Raw genomic sequence first — 22113 nt, forward strand, 5'->3', positions numbered from 1 at the left:
GGTGTTTTTAAAAATCTTGGTTTCAGAATTCTATTATTAGAATTACACATGTTATATTTAGACACTATTTTAAATATGGATTAAAAACCTGGCGTTGTGCTTTTTTTTCTTTTTCAGCCCTTTCACACAAGATACTAAGGTGGTTCTAGTTCCTGGTAGCAGCTGCCATGACCAATGTCATTCCATGACAACCAGCCCATGAGAAGTTAAAGTGAAGAAACGTTAAAATGGGAAGGCTTTTCTGAATCTGTAGAATCTGTCTCCTTCATTGTGAAGACATGTGTTGGCTCTGTGTTTAGACATTTATACTGCAATTTAAACTTTTTTAAAAAAGTTTTCATGGCTGGGCGCGGTGGCTCACACCTGTAATACCAGCATTTTGGGAGGCTGAGGTGGGCAGATCACGATGTCAGGAGTTTGAGACCAGCCTGGCCAACATGGTGACACTCAATCTCTACTAAAGACAAAAAGAAATTATCTGGGCTTAGTGGCACATGCCTGTAATCCCAGCCACTTGGAAGGCTGAGGCAGGAGAATCGCTTGAACCTGGAAGGTATAGGTTGCAGTCAGCCAAGATTGCACCATTGCACTCCAGCCTGGGCAACAGGGAGACACTCCGTCTCAAAAAAAAAAGTTTTCACTTGCCTCACTTTCTTCTCCATATCATAGCTATTTAGTACCATCAGTAATGTTTCTAGTGATATAGATCATTATTTTGTGATGCTAATAGGAAATGTTAAGGCATCAATGATGGGCCATGTATGCTGCACTATTGAATCTACAGACTGGTGATTGTAAAGATTGCTCTAGCTTTTACTATTCTATACAGTGTTCTAAGTATGGAGTAGAAGTGATTTATTGGACAATGGAAACATTATAGTCTGAAAGTAAGGCTGTAATACTCATACTATCGATAGCTGCCACCAATTTCTTCCCACAAAAGGGTTAATAAAATTTGATCAGTAGTTATTACTGCATTTGTGCAGAGATGACAAAGTTTTCTAACTTAACGTCTAGAAAATATGAAACTATGCAAAATACTTTTCTACTCCGACATAAAAATATATGTAGAGCCGTCTCCTGGTATCCTCAGGGGATTGGTTTCAGGACCCGCACAGATACCAAACTTCAAAGACGCTCAGGTTCCCCGGTTTGCCCTCCCACATCTGTGGATTTTTGATCACCGGTGGTTAAATCCACAGATGTGGGAGTCGTAAATAGAAAGGGCTCACTGCATGTAGAAAATACCAAAAAGTTTAGATTTATTTATCTGTTTATGTATCTTTATGTACAATTCATTTATAAATTTATTTCTGTTTTTTTTTTTTTTAACAAGAAACTAGGATTCTTACAGCAGTTCCAGGACTACATGAATCTGTATCTCCAGCCATCAGTCAGGGGGAGCTTTTACACCTCAGAAAGAACTCAGCAGCAACCTATGGTACAGCTAAGCATGAGAATCTCATCCTTCTCCTACCCCTCACACCTACATAACTCATAAATTGGTTGTAAAATTTTTATCTGTTGTGAGGTATTATGATGCCCCTTGAAATTGTTATCCAGCATCTTGTGAACATTTTAATTGATAACTTCTACCTCTGTTCTCTCCCTGCATTGTTCTTGCTGATAAAGAACACCTGCCAACCATTCTTCACTCTTTGCCCTGGCTTTGAAAGACTGTTATTAAGTGCTCCAGCCATAATCCAAACTCCCAATCAAGTCTCTCTCTGTATAGAATGTTGTTTTTCTACAAAGGAGCAATTTTTTTTCATCAGTTTTGTGTGTGTGTGTGTGTGTGTGTGTGTGTGTGTTTCCACCATTTCCACATCTTTTCAGTTCAAAGTCAAAGTCTTTTCAAAGCCTGCACTGCTCAGAGCAACATGCCTACCCATCCTTGTTAAAACTTTGGTGCCAGGGTGGCATTGTGAAAAGAACAAGAACTTTGAAGACACCCACTGTCTTCTGTTACTTTCATTCTCTGTGCCTCCTCCATCTCTTAATAAAGGTCATAAACCCACCAGGCAGGATTGACGTGAGAATGACATGAGCACAATTCTAATGAAATTGGAATCGCGCTTCCAGCCTAGTAGATACTCTGCATATGGTAGCTACTGTGTTTCATTATGTACACACAAAATAATTTTTACTTTTCTACAAAGCACTTTCAGAGAATCGACTTCCATACATTTACCTTCCACTAGGTTGAGTGAATATTTTCAACACAAGAAAATCATAAATGTTTGAAGTGATAAAGTGATAGATATGCTAATTATTTTGACTTGATAATTGCACATTCCATGTATTGAAATATTACTCTGTACCCTAAAAATATCTAACAAAAATTTAAAAAAACTATGGTGAGTCAGGGAACCTGACAGTCCAAAATAGCCATGTTCATCATCATCATATTACTCTTTTTTTTTTTTCTTTCTTTCCTTGACTGTCTATAAAATTTAAATGGTAAGAGGATCCATAAGGATGGCTGGCCCATAACAAATGAGCAGGTGCTTAGAGACCTGGTTAAAGTCTGAGTCCCAAGGTACCCCTGTGGATGAGTGAAGGACATGCAATGCCAAAATACCCAAGACTAATATATTGATTGTTTCGAGTTGAAAACACTGGAGAAATTGTGGTTTTAGAAAGGGATACCTGGCTTATCTCTTCCTATATGCAGCAAGCCATAAAGATTCCTCTGGGAGGGGTATCCTCCCTTGACTTGGGCAAGAAAACAGCTCTTGCCATCAGAGACTGGGAATTGGGGGCTGCAATGAACCTGAATAAATAAATTTAATGAGGCCAGGCACAGTGGCTTATGCCTGTAATCCCAGCACTTTGGGAAGCCAAGGCAGATGGATCACTTGAGGCCAGGAGTTCAAGACCACCCTGGCCAATGTGGGAAGCTCCACCTCTACTTTAAAAAAAAAAAAAATAGCTGGGCATGGTGGTGGGTGCCTGTAATCCCAGCTACTTGGGAGGCTGAGGCACGAGAATCACTTGAATTTGGGAGGTGGAAGTTGTAGTGAGTGGAGATCACACCATTGTACTCCAACCTGGGCAACAGGGTAAGACTCTGTCGCAAAAAAATACAATACAATAAAATAAAAAAATAAAAATTTAAAAATAAACTTAATGAAGTAACCCTTACTTTCCACTAGTTTTATACTCCTCATATATCCCCTAGTGATTCTGCTAGAAAATTTACTGCCTGTAGCCAGATTTTCTTTGTTCTGTCAGTTTTTTCTTAAATTTATTATTCTTTGTCTAACAAGTATAGAAGTGTCTTGCTTTGGCCGTTTCTTCAGATTTTACTCTCTTGTGAAGATCTTCATGTACATGTAAAACTAATAAAGTGTATGTGCTTTTCTCTTATTAATCTGCCTGGTGTCCATTTGATCTCCAGATCCACAGAAGAGCTTAGGGAGGTTGCAGGTGATCTCTGACTTCCTTATACCTGTCAGGGAATATTGGGTGGGGCAACATGTAACATCCTTTGCAGGACTTCAAAATCTGTCTTCTTACAGCCATCTTGATTATTTTAGTTCCAGCAGTCTGTGGCCTGGGAAGATAGTGTCAGCACACTTTCCCGGAAGAGGAATTAAGTTATGGCACATAAGGAAATCTGCAGAGTATAGAAACAAGAAGGAAAAACTGAGATGCCCAGAAAGATAGACAGTAAGAGGAGTCTCCGTGTTCTAAGCATAGGAAGGGGTGTGACTAAAATCAAGTCAAGAAACAACAAAAAGCAATTGGATGTCAAAGTGTTGATGAAGGTTAGAAAAATATAGTGAAAGTAAATATAGAGAAGCTACAAGAGAAGACAAGAAGTGAAGCATCATAAGAATATTCCTGGCTCCTGAATCTCATTAACTACAAACTTACAAATTACACACTTTTAGAGTGCAAAGGGTATGTTGGCAGGTGCTTCTTTAGTTAATACTACCATAATTAGACATTAATAAATGCTTGCAAATGAGAACTACAGTGAATTAGTAAAATTCACCCTCCTTTTTTGAGGTACAATATCTATTTTCATTTGATTTGATGATAAGAGGATTGACCTTCTAACAATGCTTATTAAATGGTTTTAAGGTTTTTGGTCAAATAGTAATCTAGAAATACTGAGATAATAATAGATATTATGTGTTCATTACCGGATCTCCAGAAAATACAGCTCCAAAGCAAGATAAATGCTTAGATGAAAAATCAGAAAGTTGGGGTGAATTTTCTCCTTCATTTAAGATGACAAGTTTAGCATTGAGCATATCCATGGCAAAAAAGCGACTGAATTGGCTGGGCGCAGTGGCTCAAGCCTGTAATCCCAGCACTTTGGGAGGCCGAGGCGGGTGGATCACAAGGTCAAGAGATTGAGACCACCCTGGTCAACGTGGTGAAACCCTGTCTCTACTAAAAATACAAAAAATTAGCTGGGCATGGTGGCGCGTGCCTGTAATCCCAGCTACTCAGGAGGCTGAGGCAGGAGAATTGCCTGAACCCAGGAGGCGGAGGTTGCGGTGAGCCGAGATCGCGCCATTGCACTCCAGCCTGGGTATCAAGAGCGAAACTCCGTCTCAAAAAAAAAAAAAGCAACTGAATCAATATTTGCTGAATCAATGAACAAGGATCTTTATTAGTAAATAAAACATCAAAAATATTAAAAACCTAACACTGCATTAAAAAAAAAAAACGGACTAATTATTGCATGCTATAAGTTGTTGAGGTGGGCTGTTGTAGCTATTTTGTTGTCAGAAAACAAAATAGTGATATCACCACAATAAACGCCAGTAAGAGGTCTTAGAGTGGACTTGGGGAGTATTCTCAAGATCAACTTGTTTATTGTTAGGGACAAACATGGTGACACGTGGTCCCACGGCTCCTAAATCTTAGCGCCACCTTAATTTAATAAGCATCCGTAAAAGCACTGACGATCTTGGAACAAAGTGTTGAAAGAGTTTAATGAGTAATCTATCAAGATCACTCTCCCAATAACGACACGCCAGATGGCTCGGCAGCCTCATGCTTCACCGCAAAATAATCGCTAATTAATCTTCTCGTACATGTGTTATCCTCTCCTCCACCCACACAGCTATAGTTCAACAATAAACCTACTAAAAAATTCCGGTTTATTTTTTGTTTGGATATTCAAGCCATGAGCAAACTGAGAAGCAAAAATCAATCTCCAAACACTTCTGATTAGGTGAACAGCCTAGAACAGCTTTGTTAAGCCTGATACCATCATACGATGACTTAACTCCGAACTCTAAAGGAATGGAATTATCAACATCGTCTGATAATAAAGAGAATTATCCACAGCATAATTTGCTTTTAACCACAATGACTTCAAAAAGTTAACAGGATAAGCCGGGCGTGGTGGCTCAAGCCTGTAATCCCAGCACTTTGGGAGGCTGAGGCGGGCGGATCACGAGGTCGAGAGATTGAGACCATCCTGGTCAACATGGTGAAACCCCGTCTCTACTAAAAATACAAAACATTAGCTGGGCATGGTGGTGCGTGCCTGTAATCCCAGCTACTCAGGAGGCTGAGGCAGGAGAATTGCCTGAACCCAGGAGGCGGAGGTTGCGGTGAGCCGAGATCGTGCCATTGCACTCCAGCCTGGGTAACAAGAGCGAAACTCTGTCTCAAAAAAAAAAAAAAAAAAAAGTTAACAGGATAAAGAAAACCATAGTATAAAAGGGGCTTGAGGAACTCCAATGGTGTAGTCGGGTAGTGCACAGTACTTATAAAAGAAGCTTGAGTTTTTGAGCACAAAGTACTCTATGTTTACAATGTAATTTTAATTTTAAAACTCAGTAATACTTTCCTTACCCAGAGGCTCAACTTCTTGCACCCTCTTCTTCTTCCAAATGCAGCTCATAATTTTGAAATGATTAAAAAAATGCCTCTAAGTCAAGAAAATGATAATTAAACATTTCCCTGAATCCTACATTTTATCATCATCGTATGCTATTTACTCTTATTTATGTGCATATATTAAATTTTTTTCTTTTTCAACACACAGCATATATATGATTAGTATGTGGGGAGAAAAAATTTAAAAGAAAGTCTAAAAAGAAAAAAAATGGCAGATGATTATATAAGGGAAAATAGAGACGCTAAAACGAAGACAAAGGCAAGTTACTTAATGATAATAACAGGACAATTCTGAGTCATACAAAGAAGATATGTCAGACTTGTTATTTTCTGTTTAAGAAGACCTGGAAGTGGTCATTTTAGAAACCCTTCAAAATATTATACTTTTTTTTTTTAGAACTGGCATTTGGAAAGGTAAGATTAGTCATGTGGAAAAATCTCATATGCAGAACATTTTATTCTCTGACAAAACCAAATAAAAATGGACTATTACCATATTTAGAAATTTCTGAAGTGAGTTTATTTTCTCAATAGTAGGAGTTAGTGAAAGAAGTATCTGGGCTTTCATCTTTTTTTAAAAAACATCATTTCATATAAGAAAAATCAAGTGCCACTTTCTCAACAGCAATCATAATTTGGGATAGGGAGAGTGACATGGAATAGACAAACTAAAATAGATTCTATTTGGAAGAAATAAAAACAGATTCATAATTTGTATCGACACTGAGTAATGCAATAGGAAATTCATATAAGTAAATGCTATTTCCAAAAAAGGAGCAGAGAACAAGATTCCGTCAAGTGTCAAATTCAGAAGCACTTAATCTAGTCTAAAAGCCAATGGGAAACACAAGTAGCTAGTGTTGATCTGAGCTTCCCAGTTATGTTAAATACTTTCAGTTCAAATCTATTTTAAATGCCCCAGGTGATCAAACCAGAGACTTGTGTGTGCTGAAGTTGAGTCTGCCCTGAAATGTATTTGTGTTTTTCCCTACAGCAAAGAACAATAACAAAGTCCTAAAGAAAGTATCATAGGTATAGCGACAGATAAACAAAGACAGAATGTTCTGCCCTCTAGGTTTACGGAACCATACCATGAATATCAGATGCCAATGAGAAACCTGCCTGGTTTAGAGGAGGACTGATATGAGGTCACCCTGAATCTGAGAGTATAAGAGTAACAGGGACAGAGAGAGCACGGGGACAGCAATCAGAATGGAGATGAATTCTTAGGGAAGCATAATATTTGCCCAGGACAAAAAAAAAAAAATCAACATTAAAATAATAAAGCAATTGACAGTGACAGCAACAGATAGTCATAAGTCAACGATCTTTTTTGCACACACAGAGTAGACCAGTCTAGTTGCCTAATGGCAGTTATGACATCTTAGACATTCTCCATATACAGAAAATCATGCTGAAATTTTAAAAAATGATCCATGTAACACTGGTGTGAATAACTGGTTTCAGATTCACATTATACAGTCTATATGATATTAGCACGTTTATTCCCCAGATTTAGATAGGTAGTTCCATCAGTCAATCCTTTAACAGGACTCTGTTATACTATATACACGGGTTAGGCACATACAATAGTATGCAGATGAGATTAAAATCATGTTTACTTCATCTAAGTACAGTGTGAGGAAACCATACCAACTGCAGGAGCCAGGGCAATAATAAATTACAGTGAAAACAACATTCCATCTGAAATTCAGTGTACATTCTGCAAAATTTCCGTTAGTTAATCTGGCTGAATGAGCTGGAAGAAAGCAAGGCACTGAATTAACTATTTAATAGGCAGGCAGAGGAGTTTCTGCAGCATGTGTTGCTTCAAATCAGAGAGAGCACACACTGCCAAACAAGCACCCGTGGGAACCATGGGAAAAAGCCTCCACTGCAAGTCACGGGACTTAAATTCTAATCCTAGTGTCTGTAACTATGTGTCATGAGTAAGTCACTTCCTTTGGTAAGAGTTTGGCATCTATAAATGCGGGGGGGATCCCTAAAGGCTTTAACTCTGAGTCCATGACAAGGCGTGCAGTCAAAACACCTGCTAGGCTGGGCACGGTGGCTCATGCTTGTAATCACAGCTCTTTGGGAGGCTGAGGCGGGCGGATCACCTGAGGTCGGGAGTTCGAGACCAGCCTGACTAACATGGAAAAACCCCGTCGCTACTAAAAATACAAAAAATTAGCTTGGCATGGTGGTGCATGCCTATAATCCCAGCTACTTGGGAGGTCAAGGTAGGAGAATCTCTTGAACCTGGGAGGTAGCGGTTGCGATGAGCTGAGATCATGCCATTGCACTCCAGCCTGGGCAACAACAGCGAAATTCCATCTCAAAAAAAATAAATACATAAAAGTAAAAAACTTGTGACAGAGCAGCCTCCATCCTTATTTTGCCTTTTTGTGTCAAAGCGAAACTGATTTCTCTTTATTTTTCAGACATTCTTGCCATTGCCCATGCCATGTCCCAATACTCTAACACAGAACAAAAACACAGCTCACTACGAAATATAAGAGCAGGTTTTAATTTCAGTTGCTTATAACTCAATCCTGACGATGCTCAAAGGTTGCTATAGTATAGACTTTTGTGGACACAGCAAAAGAATGTTCATTTCAAATAGGAACTGGTTTTATGCATGTGTTCTATTTATACATTTTCAAAAACTGGTTGTAAAAATGTACACATGCTTTGGAATCAGCCAGTAACACATCCCATGTGCCAAAATACCCTGAATGTATTTTGTCTGAAAATCAAATGTCATTCTGAGGAATAAGCATATTTTTTTCTCATAATACCTGTTAATGGTATCTCTGAAAAATCACTATTCCTTAATATTTGAACCATGATGAATGATAAGTCTAATTTCAAAGCCACAGCCTTGGTTACAGAAACAGTTACGGTGTTTATGGAATCTCCAAAAAAACCCAGATGGAATGTACTTTTATCTATATTTTGCAGAAACAAATGTTTGAATTCAGCAAAGCATATAGGATGTTTGCAACTTCTGAATAATCTTAACAGCACAGTATCATTTAAAAAAATCCTAGTTTAAGCACAGATATCTAACAACTTTTATTTTTTAAATCTCTGTGTATATATGTTATTTTATGTATATGTTGTGTACGTATGTGTATATGTTGTATGTGTTTTAGTAATGAAATTAATCTGAAAATAAGTAACTTCTAGGAATATCTAGATTCTAATACACAAGTATTCCATGGACATAATGGATAGAGACTATCTCAAAATTAGACTGGAAACTAGATATGGGTAAATTTGTTAAATAAGTTCTCTAAAACATTTTTCTATTCGCTGTTTTAAAATTACTATAATCTTGCATCAACAATTTGATTTTAAATACTGCAATTAAAATAACTACTGCATAACAATCACAGTAAGGCAGGTTCCGAATCCATAATGAGTAAATTCAGATGAGCTATTAAAAGTGTTAACAACTTCTCCAATATCCCCCCTCTTTTTTTCACCATTTTGCTTGCCAATTTCACTATTTTGTGTAATGAGCCAGAATTTAAATATCAGATTTTTTAAAGAATTAAAATCAGGCTGGGCGTGGTGGCTCACACCTGTATTCTCAGCATTTCGGGAGGCAAAATTGAGAGGACTGCTTGAAACAAGGAGTTTGAGACCAGCCTGGACAGAACAGTGAGACCCCATCTCTACAAAATGTTTCTTAAAAAATTAGCAGGGCAGCTGGGCACGGTGGCTCACATCTGCAGAATCCCATCACTTTAGGAGGCCGAGGTGGGAGGAGGCCGAGGTAGGCGGATCACGAGGTCAGGAGATCTAGACCATCCTAACACAGTGAAACCCTGTCTCTACTAAACATACAAAAAATTAGCCAGGCATGGTGGTGTGGGCCTATAATCCCAGCTACTCAGGAGGCTGAGGCAGGAGAATCCCTTGAACCCAGGAGGTGAAGATTGCAGTGAGCTGAGATCACGTCACTGTACTCCAGCCTGGGTGACAGAGAGAGACTCTGTCTCAAAAAAAAAAAAAAAAAAAAAAAAAAAAAAAAAATATATATATATATATATATATATATATATATAAAATATTTGTTATATATAAAATTTAAATTGTTACCAAAAGGGTATAAATGTGTTGGTATCCCTGTAAAGTAGTTAACCACCTGGAATTATTATTTATTTCCTCATTCTTCATTTGCTGGGAAGAAATGGCATTTTGCTTTAATTTGACTTAACTGGAGTCATACTGAATTTTAGCTAAAATGCACAGTCTTCTAATACACAGTATAAGAGAAAGAAAAGACATTTAAAGTTGGCAGGGAAGGTTTCACAAAAGGTAGGTTAGACTAGGAATGGAAAAATTTTAGACTGGTGGTCAAGAGGATGGTCCTTCAATTGCTCTCCAATTCTGCAAAAAATGCTCTTTTTTTCTTATTTTTTCACCTTTCACTTTTGATTGTTTCCTATGCTTATCTTATGTAATTAATTAATAGAAAATATTCCCTTTTTATTTTTCCAAATTCTCTGCTCCATTATTTACTCATACCAGGTTTCATTAATTTATACTATTAATCCTGATGTCTTCATCCATTCATCCATCATCCATCCACCCTCTGTTTCCCAACTAACACATAATTATTCACTGTCTGCTTGCTTTAAGTGCTTAACTATATGTCACAGATGTAAAAGACAATCTCTCTCCCTCTACCCTCAAGAGACTCACAATGCCGTGAAGTGTCCTGTGCTTTAAAAAGCCAACAATGGTCCGGGTGCGGTGGCTCACGTCTGTAATCCCAGCACTTTGGGAGGCTGAGGTGGGCAGATCACTCAAGGTTAGGAGTTCGAGACCAGCCTGGCCAACATGGTGAAACCTCATCTCTACTAAAAACACAAATATTAGCCGGGTATGGTGGTGCACCCCTGTAGTTCCAGCTAAGTCAGGAGGCTAAGACAGGAGAATCACTTGAACCCGGGAGATGGAGGTTGTAGTGAACCGAGACCCCACCATTGCATTCCAGCCTGGGCAACAAGAGCAAAACTCCATCTCAAAAAAAAAAAAAAAAAAAAAAAAAAAAAAAGGGAATGATGACTTCTGGTTTTAACTGAGACATCCATCCTTTTCAACAGAAGAAAACTGAACAAACTGAAAATCAACTATTTTTCCTGGACCATTCAGAGAAGTGAAATTGTAGGTAAAACCTCCATTCCAAAATCTGCACAGACAGGCTCATCCCGAGACCTCACCAAGATCTACTTACTTGAAGCAGAAGCTTTTGGATCCGTAAAATGATAGAAACATGAAAATGGCTCTTTTGACAAAGAACTTGAAGCTGAGTGTGAACTAGCTTGACAATGAGGAACTTGAGGGGCTCATAGTGTTGGTGGGGAATGCGGCGCTGCCTTAATGAGCTACACTTCCAGAAATCCCACCAGATTCTCACCGTGAAGATCCAAGAAAGATCCCCCATGGCTCTGGCAGAGGAGGGAAAAGTACTCATTGCGGAAAAACGCCCGGAGCTCTCTTTATAACAAAGGCCTATACCCCAAGGGTAAAGACATTGTCAGACGCTATTCTCACTAGGGAAAAGGCATTTCTCCAACCACAGTGTGCTCTAGACTTTATCTCTCACCTAAGGGAGGGGAAAAAGCAAACAACATTAGCAGCAATAAGAGTTTCTATAAAATAGTTTGGGGTAGCTACAGCTGGGAAAGGAAGATGATGGTGGAGACAGCAGATCTATACCAACACTTGCAAAGGTCATAGCTCCACGAGACAGACTCTCTGAAACGCTGAGATTTCATTGAAATATTACATAATTCTCTCACTCCCTAACAACTATCCACCATGCCCACAGGCTATTGTATAATAACAGATTACAGCTAAAGAGCTGTTAAGACACAAACATTCTCTGAGATGAAATACTTGGAGGAGGGAGCTCAAAGTCACAGAGGAATAAAAAGAAAAGGGCTAGAGGAATTTGAAGCTTCTGTCATTTATAGCCACAGCAAACATTAAACGTGGTCCAAGTACTAAACACGGTCCAAGTACTAAACCACAAATTAACACACTAAAGGCCTGGGTTCCCATTACCTAATACAAGATGTTCATCTTTCTCTCTCTCTCTCTCTCTCTCTCTCTCTCTGTCTCTTTTTCTCAGACAGGGGTTTTACTCTACTGTCCAGCTGGAGTGTAGTAGTGTGATCATGTCTCACTGCAGCCTCAATGTCCCAGGCTCCAGCAGTCCTCCCAACTCAGCCTTCCGAGTAGCTGAGACTACAGATACGTGCAACCACACCTGAGTAATTTTTTGTGTTTGTAGAGATGGGGTCTCACCACATTGCCCAGCATGGTCTTGAACTCCTGGCTTAAGCTGTCTGCCTGCCTTGGCCTACCAAAGTGCTGAGATTATAGGCATGAGCCACCATACCTAGCCATGTTCAGCTTTCAATGTGAAATTACAAGGCAGGCGAAAAAGTAAGAAAAACAGAGTATGAAGAGGCAAAACAATCAGGAGAACCAAATTCGGATCTGACATGGAAATTGAAATTATCAAACAGGAAGTTTAAATAATTGTAATTAATATTTTAAGGACTCTTAATAGAAAAAGTGCAAAACATGCAAGAGTAGATAAATAATGTAAGCAAAAGATTCTAAGAAAGAGATTCTAACAAAGAATCAAAATGAAGTGTTAGAAATAATAATATAAAAGAAAGAATACCTTGCTGGGTTCATTAGCAAGCTGCACAACTCTAAGGAAAGAATAGTGAGCAGTGAGCTTGAAGATTAATCAATAGAAACCTCAGAAACTGAAATTCAAAGAAAAAAAATAACAAGGGGAAACAAAACAACAACAAAAACATCCAGGACCTGCGGGACAACAGCTAAGGTGCAGCGAAACGTAATTGGAATACCAGGAGGAGAGAAAAAACAGTGCAGCGGAAGAAATACTGAAATAATAATGGCTGAAGACTTTCCAAAATTAATGACAACTGCCACACCACATTCAGAGAACAAGGAAAGTAAATAACCAAAAAATCTAACTCTACACAGATTTTATTCTAACCGCAGAAAATCAAAGAAAATAATCTTGAAAAAAGCCAGAAAAATAACCTTACCTATAGAGAAACAAAAATAGGAATGACAGGGCATTTCTCATCATAAACTATGCAGGCAAAAGAGAGAATGCAGTGAAATATTTACGTAAAGTGATGAAGGGAGGAAACTCACCAACCTAGAATTTTACATCAAGTGAAATTACCCTTCAAAAGTAGAGGAGAAATTAACATTTTCTCAGACAAACAAAAACTGAAAGAACACATTACCAGTGGGCCTGCCTTGCAAGAAATGTTAAAAAGAAGTTCTTCAGGGAGAGAAAAAACATATAGGTCAGAAACCTGTATGTATGTATGTGTGTGTGTGTGTGTGTGTGTGTGTGTGTGTGTGTATATATATATATATATATATATATATATAAAGAAAGAACATCAGGGGAAAAATAAAGGTAAAACAAAATCTTTTCTTATTCTTAGCTTATCTAAAATATAACTACTTGTTTAAAGTAATAACAGTAACAGCATTCAGTGATGATGACGTATGAATAAGCGAAATGAACAACAGCATTGTTGAAAGAAAGGGATGGATTGGGAATATTTTGTTGTAAGGTACCTTCATGGCATATGAACCAGTATAGTGTAATTTGAACACGGAGTTAGATTAGTCACAATGTATATTGTAAATTCTAGAACAATCACTAAAAATTTTAAAAAAAATCCACAATTATCAACAATCACCTTAAATACAATGGACTAAATACACCAATTAAAAAGCAGAGATTATCCAAGTGGATTAAAAAGAAAAAAACCTGACTATACTTGTATATAATAAACTAACTTTACATATAGAAACTCATATATGTTAAAAGAGGGAGTAAGACAGGGACAAAGATAGATCATGCTCACATTACTCAAAATATTTTGAAATAGTAGCTAATACAGAAGCAATATTAAGTTAAGACAAGGCGGACTTCATAACAAGCAAGGTTACCAGGGATAGTGGAAAGCATTATGTAAAAAGATCAATTCTTTAACAACAATAAATTAATTATGAAGAACAGTTTTCTTTGCAATCCTAAATGTGTAAGCACTTAACAATAGAATGTTAAGATACATACGGCAAAACTATATAGGAGTGAATGGAAAAAGAAACTCATTATTACAGTTACAAACTTCAATACCACCCTTTTATCAACTGTCAGACCAAAGAAGCAGCCAAAAATCATGAAGTCAGAATATAGTTGACCTGGAAAGTACTATCCATCACTCACTATAAAGTGACATTTATATAGTGCTCTATCCAACAACAGCAGAGTAGCATTATTCTAAAGCATACATGAAATATTCATCAAGATCAAACACATCTTGTGTCATAAATTAGATCTTAACAAATCTAAAAGAACAGAAATCATCCAAAGTATATTCTCAGATACAAAGGAATTAAACTAGAAATCCATAAAAGAAAGATAGCTCCAACTATTTGGAAATTAAACAACATAATCCTTGGTAACCCACAGGTCAAAGAAAATGTCTAAAGAGAAACTGCAAATTATTTTTAACTAAATTAATATGTAAGTACAGTTGATCAAAACAGGTGGGCTGCAGCAATGGAAGTGGTTACAGAGAATCTACAGCATTATTAAGCATTAATGCATTTATTTAAAAAGAGAAAGGTACAAAATTAACAACCTAAGATTATAGCTTAGCAACATGAAAACCTAAAGAAGAACAATTTAAACTTAGAGTAATTAGAACAAAAAAAAATATAATTACATCAGAAATCAATAAAATGGAGAATAGGAAAACAACAGAGAAAAATGAACAAAATTAAAAGCCAGTTCTTGTAAAAGGTCAACAAAACTGACAAAGTTCTGGCCAAACTATGTGAAAAAGAAAGAAGACTCGAATTACCAATATCAGAAATTAGAGAGTGGTCATCATTAAGGATCCATATAATTAAAAGATAAAAAAGGAGTACTATCAGCAATACTATGCCCACAAATTTGATAACTTAGATAAAAATTGGACAAATTACTTCAAAGATACAAACTACCAAAACTTACATAGGATAAAAGGTCGCCTGAATGGCTCTATTTCTAGTAAATTATTGATTCAATCAATAATTAATAACCACCCTCTCAAAAAAGCAATGGACACAGATAATTTTACTGGTGAATTTTATTAAACATTTAGGGAAGAGATGATATCATTTCTGCACAATGTCTTCCAGAAAATTGAAGCAGAGATATCCCTTCCTAGCTTATTCTAAAGCCAGCATTAACTTAATACTAAAACCAGATAAATTACAAGAAAGAAAAATGACAGACCATTTTCTCTTATTGACATAGAAACAAAAGTTCTTAACATATTATCAAGTGGAATTTAACAGTCAATAAAAAGAATTATACACCACAACCAAATGGACTTATTCCACATATGCAAGCCTGATGCAGCATTTGAAAATCAATTAATGTAATTCACCACAGGACAAGATAAAGATAAAAACTTATATGATCATATCTATTTGTGCCAAAAGAATCATTAGACAAAATCCAAAACTCATTCATGTAAAAGACAAGAAAACTCTTAGCAATCCAAGGTCAGAGGAGAACTTTCTCAGGATGAACCTGGAAACCATCATTCTCAGCAAACTGACACAAGAGCAGAAAATCAAACACCGTATATTCTCGCTCATAGGCGGGTGTTGAACAATGAGAACACATGGACACAGGGAGGGGAGCACTACACACTGGGGTCTGTTGGGGGGAAATGGGGGAGGGGCGGGGGGTGGGGAGGTGGGAGGAGATAGCATGGGGAGAAATGACAGATACAGGTGAGGGGACGGAAGGCAGCAAAGCACACTGCCATGTGTGTACCTATGCAACAATCTTGCATGTTCATCACATGTACCCCAAAACCTAAAATGCAATAAAAAAAAAAAAAAAAAAAAAAAAGAAAAAACGTTATACAGATTGGAAAAGAAAAAATAGTTTAAATTGTCTTTGTTTGCAGATGATATAATTGTCTATGCAGAAAATCCCAAAGAATCTACAAAAATACGCCTGAAATTTAAAAGGTAGAATATTGGGGCCAGGCACAGTGGCTCACACCTGCAATCCCAGCAGTTTGGGAGGCTGAGGCAAGTGGATCGCCTGAGGTCAGGAGTTTGAGACCAGCCTGGCCAACATGGAGAAACCCTGTCCCTACTGAAAAGACAAAATTAACTGGGTGTCATGGCACATGCCTGTTATCCCAGCTACTGGGGAGGCTGAGGCAGGAGAATCTTGCTTGATCATGGCACATGCCTGTTATCCCAGCTACTGGGGAGGCTGAGGCAGGAGAATCTTGCTGGAATCCGGGAGGTTTCAAGGCTGTGGTAAGCTGAGATGGCGCCATTGCACTCCAGTCTGGGTGACTAGAGCAAAAATCCATCTCAAAAAAAAAAAAAAAAAAAAAAGATAGCATATCAAGTTTATAGGATACAAGTTCAATAAATAAAAGTTAATTGCTCTCTTATTTACCAAAAATCAACAATTGGAACTTGAGTTTAACAATACCATTCACAATAGCAGCAAAATTTGAAATAGTGATAAATCACAATATATACACAATCTGGTGGTGGGGGGAACTACATAACACTGATTAAAGAAATAAAAGATTTAAAAATGGAGACAGTCCATGTTCATGGACTGGAACACTCAATGTTTTAAAGATGCCAGTTCATCACAGCTGAACTATAGATTCAATGTTATGCCAATCAAAATCACAGAAAACTATTTTATAGACACTGAAAAAATGATTGTGAAGTGCAAATAAAAGGAAAAAGATTGAGAATAAGCAACATAATAACGAAGGATAAAAACAAAGTTGAAATATCCACACTGATTTCAAAACTTAGTTTAAGGCTGTAGTAATCAAGACAGTGAGTACTGGCAAAAGAACAGATAAATATGTAAGTGCAGCAGAATAGAGAGTCCAGATATAGACCCACAGGGTCAACTGATCTTAGACAAAGGAGCAGAATCAATTCAATAGAGAGAGGACAGTGTTTCTCATCATTATTTGTTGTTTTAATACAACATAACCAATTGTTAGGTTAAAAAAAGGAAACCTGATCCTATACACAGGCTTTATAGTTTCGGCAACAGTTGACTCCAATTGGATTATAGACCTAAATGCAAAATGCAAAACCAGAAACCTACTAGAAGAAAACACAGGAGGGAATCTGTATAACCTTGTAGCCCATGATGAGTTGTTAGGTACTGCACCAAAGTCACTAGTGCGACACGACCCTATATACCATGATGAGTTTTTAGCTGTAGCACTAAAATTGAGAATTCCCAGTTTTCCAAAATCAGTCTTTTATAGCCCACATATACATGTGTATTTCATTCTTGCCAGAAGAGTGGAAACACTTGCACAAAGCTAACGCAATTGTCTTCATTTCATTTGACGCACACGCTCTCTACCTGTGGCTCCCTGATGTGTAAGCAAGGACTGGCAATGAGAGCAACGATGGGTTGCCCTATCTGCCTTTCCTGTGGAAGAGAAGCAGAAGCCAACTGACAGAGTTCCCAAGGCCAAAGATAAAACCGGTTCAGAAAAAAAATGAATTAAGTAATTTTATACTTTGAGATTATATCCCAAAGTACTAAAAAAAACCAACAAACCAAACAAACAAACAAAAAAAACCCCACTATGAGTTCATGCTGATGTAAATAAATAATTGAATAAATAAACAGAGACATCTTCCTTGACAAAGAATTCCACATAATTTACGTAGATACTTCACCCTGAATGAGGTGGAGAATAACACTCCATAATTAGTAACCTTTTATCCAAAAAATATGACATGATAAAGGGAAAAATATGAGTCACTTTACAATATATTTGACATCAACAATGACAACATGTTTATAGCGTACCCACTTAAATGTGTATTATTAACTCTAAGAAGCCACTCTAAAATGCTTATGGAGTATGACTCCATTTACATGACACTCTGAAAAAGGTAAAAAGAGATGGTAAAAGGATCAAAAGGATCCGTGGTTTTCTGATGTGATGGCAATAGCACTTTACTTCTGTGATTTTCCTCCCCTAAACCCATAACCTCACGAGAAAAAAAAAGTTAAACAAATCCTAATTCAGGGGCATTTTACAAAATAACCAAGCAGAACTCCTCAAAATGGTCAAAGCCATCAAAACAAGAAAAGTTTGAGAAACTACTAGCCTAGAGGAGCCTAAGGAGCTGTGTTGATTAATATTGAGTGTCAGCTTGATTGGATTGGATTGGATTGAAGGATGCAAAGTATTGTTCCTGGGTGTGTCTGTGAGAGTGTTGCCAGAGGAGATTAACATTTGAGGCATGGACTGGGAGAGGCAGACCCACCCTCAATCTGGGTGGGCACCATTCAGTTGGCTGCCAGTGTGGCCAGAAAAAGCAGGTGGAAGAAAGTGGAATGAGCTGACTTACTGAGTCTTCTGGCCTCCATCTTTCTCCTAGGCTGGATGCAACCTGCCCTCGAACATCAGACTACAGGTTCTTCAACTTTTGGACCCTTGGACCTACATAGTGCTTTGCCAGGGGCTCACAGGTCTTCGGCCACAGACAGAAAGCTGCATTGTCCGCTTCCCTACTTTTGAGGTTTTGGGACTCAGACTGAGCCACTATTGGCTTCCTTGCCCCTCAAGCTTGCAAATGGTCTATCGTGGGACTTCACCTTGTGATCGTGTGATTCAACTGTCCTTAATAAACTCTCTGCCATATATACATCTATCCTATTATACCTGTCCCTCTAGAGAACCCTGACTAATACCGGAGGCATGACAACTAAATCTAACGTGATGTCTTGGATGGAACCCTGGACAGCAAAAGGATATTATGTGAAAATAAAGGAGGTCAGAAAGTAATGACTTCAGTTAATATTAATGTATGTTAACTTCTTTCATATTAACTGACTTTGTTTGTTTTGTTTTGTTTTGTTTTGTTTTGTTTTTTTGAGATGGAGTCTCACTTTGTCGCCCAGGCTGGAGTGCAGTGGTGTGATCTCAGCTCACTGTGACCTCTGCCTGCCCAGGTTCAAGCAATTCTCATGCCTCAGCCTCCCTGATAGCTGGGATTACAGGTGCATGCCACCGCATCTGGCTAATTTTTTATTTTTTATTTTTAGTAGAGCCAATACCAATATTGGTTCATTCGTTATGACAAAGTATATCATACAAATGTAAGATGTCCAATAAGGAGGGAAATTGGGGGGTGCGATATATGGGAACTTTTTGTACTGTTTTGTGATTTTTCTGTAACTCTAAACCTATTCTAAAATGAGATTTTTAAAAAAAGGAGCAAATTACAATTAAAACATTACCCTACTGCAAAACCTGTAATGAAGGTCTGGGCAGGAACTCGAGGAAACAAATAGGCTGAAGAAGCCAGAGACTGTTTACAGAGCTGGTGGCCCTTCTCATGGAGACTTGAAGAATGAGGAGGGGTCCAATGAGGAAGGGGGCATTGAAAGGCAGAAGAAGGCACACAAAGTCACCTAGGCATGTGGTAGCTGGGCACCCCTGAAGTGCAGTTCATCTGGCAGAACTACAAGGTAGGAGAGCATCAGGCTGGAGAGGTACATAGGGCTGTGTCCTTCCTGAAAGTTTTTACTGGCACTTGCTTCTCTGAGAAGGTGGAATCTTTGTACAGGTTTAAGTTGCAAAGTGACAAAACAGTAAGAGCCTCATTTATTTCTGCTGTGTTCTGGATGCTCTGTTAGATTCTTCAGCTTTGTTATCCTTGGTCCTTATGAAGGATCCTTGTATTTACAAGGTTAGGGAGAGTTTGTTCTTTAAGAGATCATTCTCCAAATCTGGAGAAGAGATTGAAAGGTAACAGGTTGGAGGCTCTTTGGGGAAGGTAATCCACACATCTTTACATCCCTTCTTGTCTGTTGGCTTTAGTCAGTGTGCTTGAAAACAATTTCACCTGTTCCACGTCATAGAATTAGATACGCTTCGATTACAGTCTCTGCTTTCGTGCTTTCACCCAGCACACTCCTTGGTGATGCTCTGCAGGACAACTTTAATTCTTCCTCTGGAAAGAAGCTGCCCCTCTGTACTCACCGTACTCAAGCCCTGCCTCTACATTATGTATATACGCATTCTTCCAGTCACACTGGATCGCTTAGTGCTCTGGAGCAGGAGCGGGTGGCAATCTCCTCCTTACCTTACCTTTAATATTTACGTATATGTAAAAATGCCTCTTTCTTGCTCTTCTTTTTTTTTTTCTTGAGACGGAGTTTCGCTCTTGTTGCCCAGGCTGGAGTGCAATGGTGTGATCTTGGCTCACCACAACCTCCACCTCCTGGGTTCAGGTGATTCTCCTGCCTCAGCCTCCCGAGTAGCTGGGATTACAGGCATGCATCACCATGCCCAGCTAATTTTGTACTGTTAGTAGAAACGAGGTTTCTCCATGTTGGTTAGGCTGGTCTTGAACTCCTGTCTTCAGGTAAATTGCCTGCCTCGGCCTCCCAAGGTGCTGGGATTACAGGCGTGAGCCACTGCACATGGCCTTGCTCGTCTTCACTGGATATAATTCTGTCTAATTCCCTGGGTCCACCCAGATATAGTCCTCCCTCATGAGACTTTTTCTGGCCCCCTAGAGCAAGCTCTTCTTCCAATGAGACCCAAATGCCTGATATATTTTACTGTAGCTAATTGTATGGTGTTACTAGCCTTTCCTACTCTTTCATAAAGATCTTGAAAGACAGGCAGGCACCCTGCTTAAACTCCGTCTCCCTGGCCATGCACCTTTTACACTTGGTCTATGCAGAACTTATCATTTCAATTGAAAATAAGGTAAGAGAAAGTAAATTTAACTTTAGAAGAAAACACTTATTTCAGAGTGGTTCGTTGATACTTATAATAAATGCTCACTTTGCTTTGATACTGAATATGATTAAAATTTGCTTTATTTGGACTGACATAATTACTTTTGACTGCTGAATTAAAAGAATCAATGCCTTGATTTAAGCTGTGCAGCTAACAGTAACTCTAGGAATAAAAAAGAGGAAAATACGGTCATGCATCTCATGAATGAGAGATGTATCTTAGATGATTTCATCATTGTGCAAACTTCATGGAGTATACTTATACAAATCTAGATGGCACAGCCTACTATACAACTAGACTATATGATATAGTCTTTTGCTCCGAGGCTACAAAGCTGTGCAGCATGTGACTGTACTGAATGCTGTAGGCAACTGTAACACAGTGGTGTTTGTGTATCTCAGCATATCTAAACATAGAAAACGTAGTGCATTACTCTACACAGTTATCATAGTCACAATATCACCAGGCACTAGGAGACTGTCAGCTCCACTATAATCTCATGGGACCACTGGCATCCATGCTGTCCACTGCTGGCCAAAACATTGTTATGGGATACATGACTATATATAGTTTTTATGTAGGGATTTTACATTTATTTTCTATTTTAGAAAGTACACTGTTCACCATACCATCTTGAGAGTTTATTAAATTTCAAATACAAACCAGGATAAAAAATTTCAAATGTTATCTTCTCTATTTTTAATTAATGCCTAGTGAGAGCAGAAACACGATTTCAACCTACCAGTAATTTTAAAATACAAGTACACACTTAAATACATTTAGAGTGAAAAATGTCTAAAGCAGCCTGGGCATGGTGGCTCACGCCTGTATTCCCAGCACTTTGGGAGGCTGAGGTGGGCAGATCACCTGAGGTCAGGAGTTTGAGAGCAGCCTGGCCAAACATGGCAAAACCTCGTCTCTACTAAAAATACAAAAATTAGCTGGGCGTGGTGACACATGCCTACAGTCTCAGCTACCCTGGAGGCTAAGGCTTGAGTCTGAGGGGTGGTGACTGCAGTGAGTCGAAATCATGTCATAGCAGTCCAGCCTGGGTGATAGAGTGAAGGAGGGTCTGTCTCAAAAAAAAAAAAAAAAAAAAAAAAAAAAAAAAAAAAAAAGTCTAAAATACTGATTTGCTTTTCTTCTACCTCTTGTTTTGCTTTTTGGTAGGTCTTGCTTTGTCATCCAGGCTGGAGATCAGTGGTACAACTGTGGCTCACTTTAGTCTCAACTTCCTGGGTTCCAGCCATCCTCTCACCTCAGCCTCCCAAATATCTAGGTCTACTGGAGCACACACCACGCCGAATTAATTTTTGTATTT

At 38.3% G+C, this 22113-nt stretch overlaps 1 protein-coding gene across 5 annotated transcripts in view; it reads right to left on the reverse strand.

The window, feature by feature from the left end:
• RGS7 (regulator of G protein signaling 7) overlaps positions 1-22113 on the reverse strand; it is a 521801-nt gene that overhangs the window by 126510 nt on the left and 373178 nt on the right. The gene's annotated exons all lie outside the window — the stretch shown is intronic.

The sequence above is a fragment of the Saimiri boliviensis genome, chromosome 14 (assembly GCF_048565385.1).
Source record: "Saimiri boliviensis isolate mSaiBol1 chromosome 14, mSaiBol1.pri, whole genome shotgun sequence".
Classification (NCBI taxonomy): Eukaryota; Metazoa; Chordata; class Mammalia; order Primates; family Cebidae; genus Saimiri; species Saimiri boliviensis.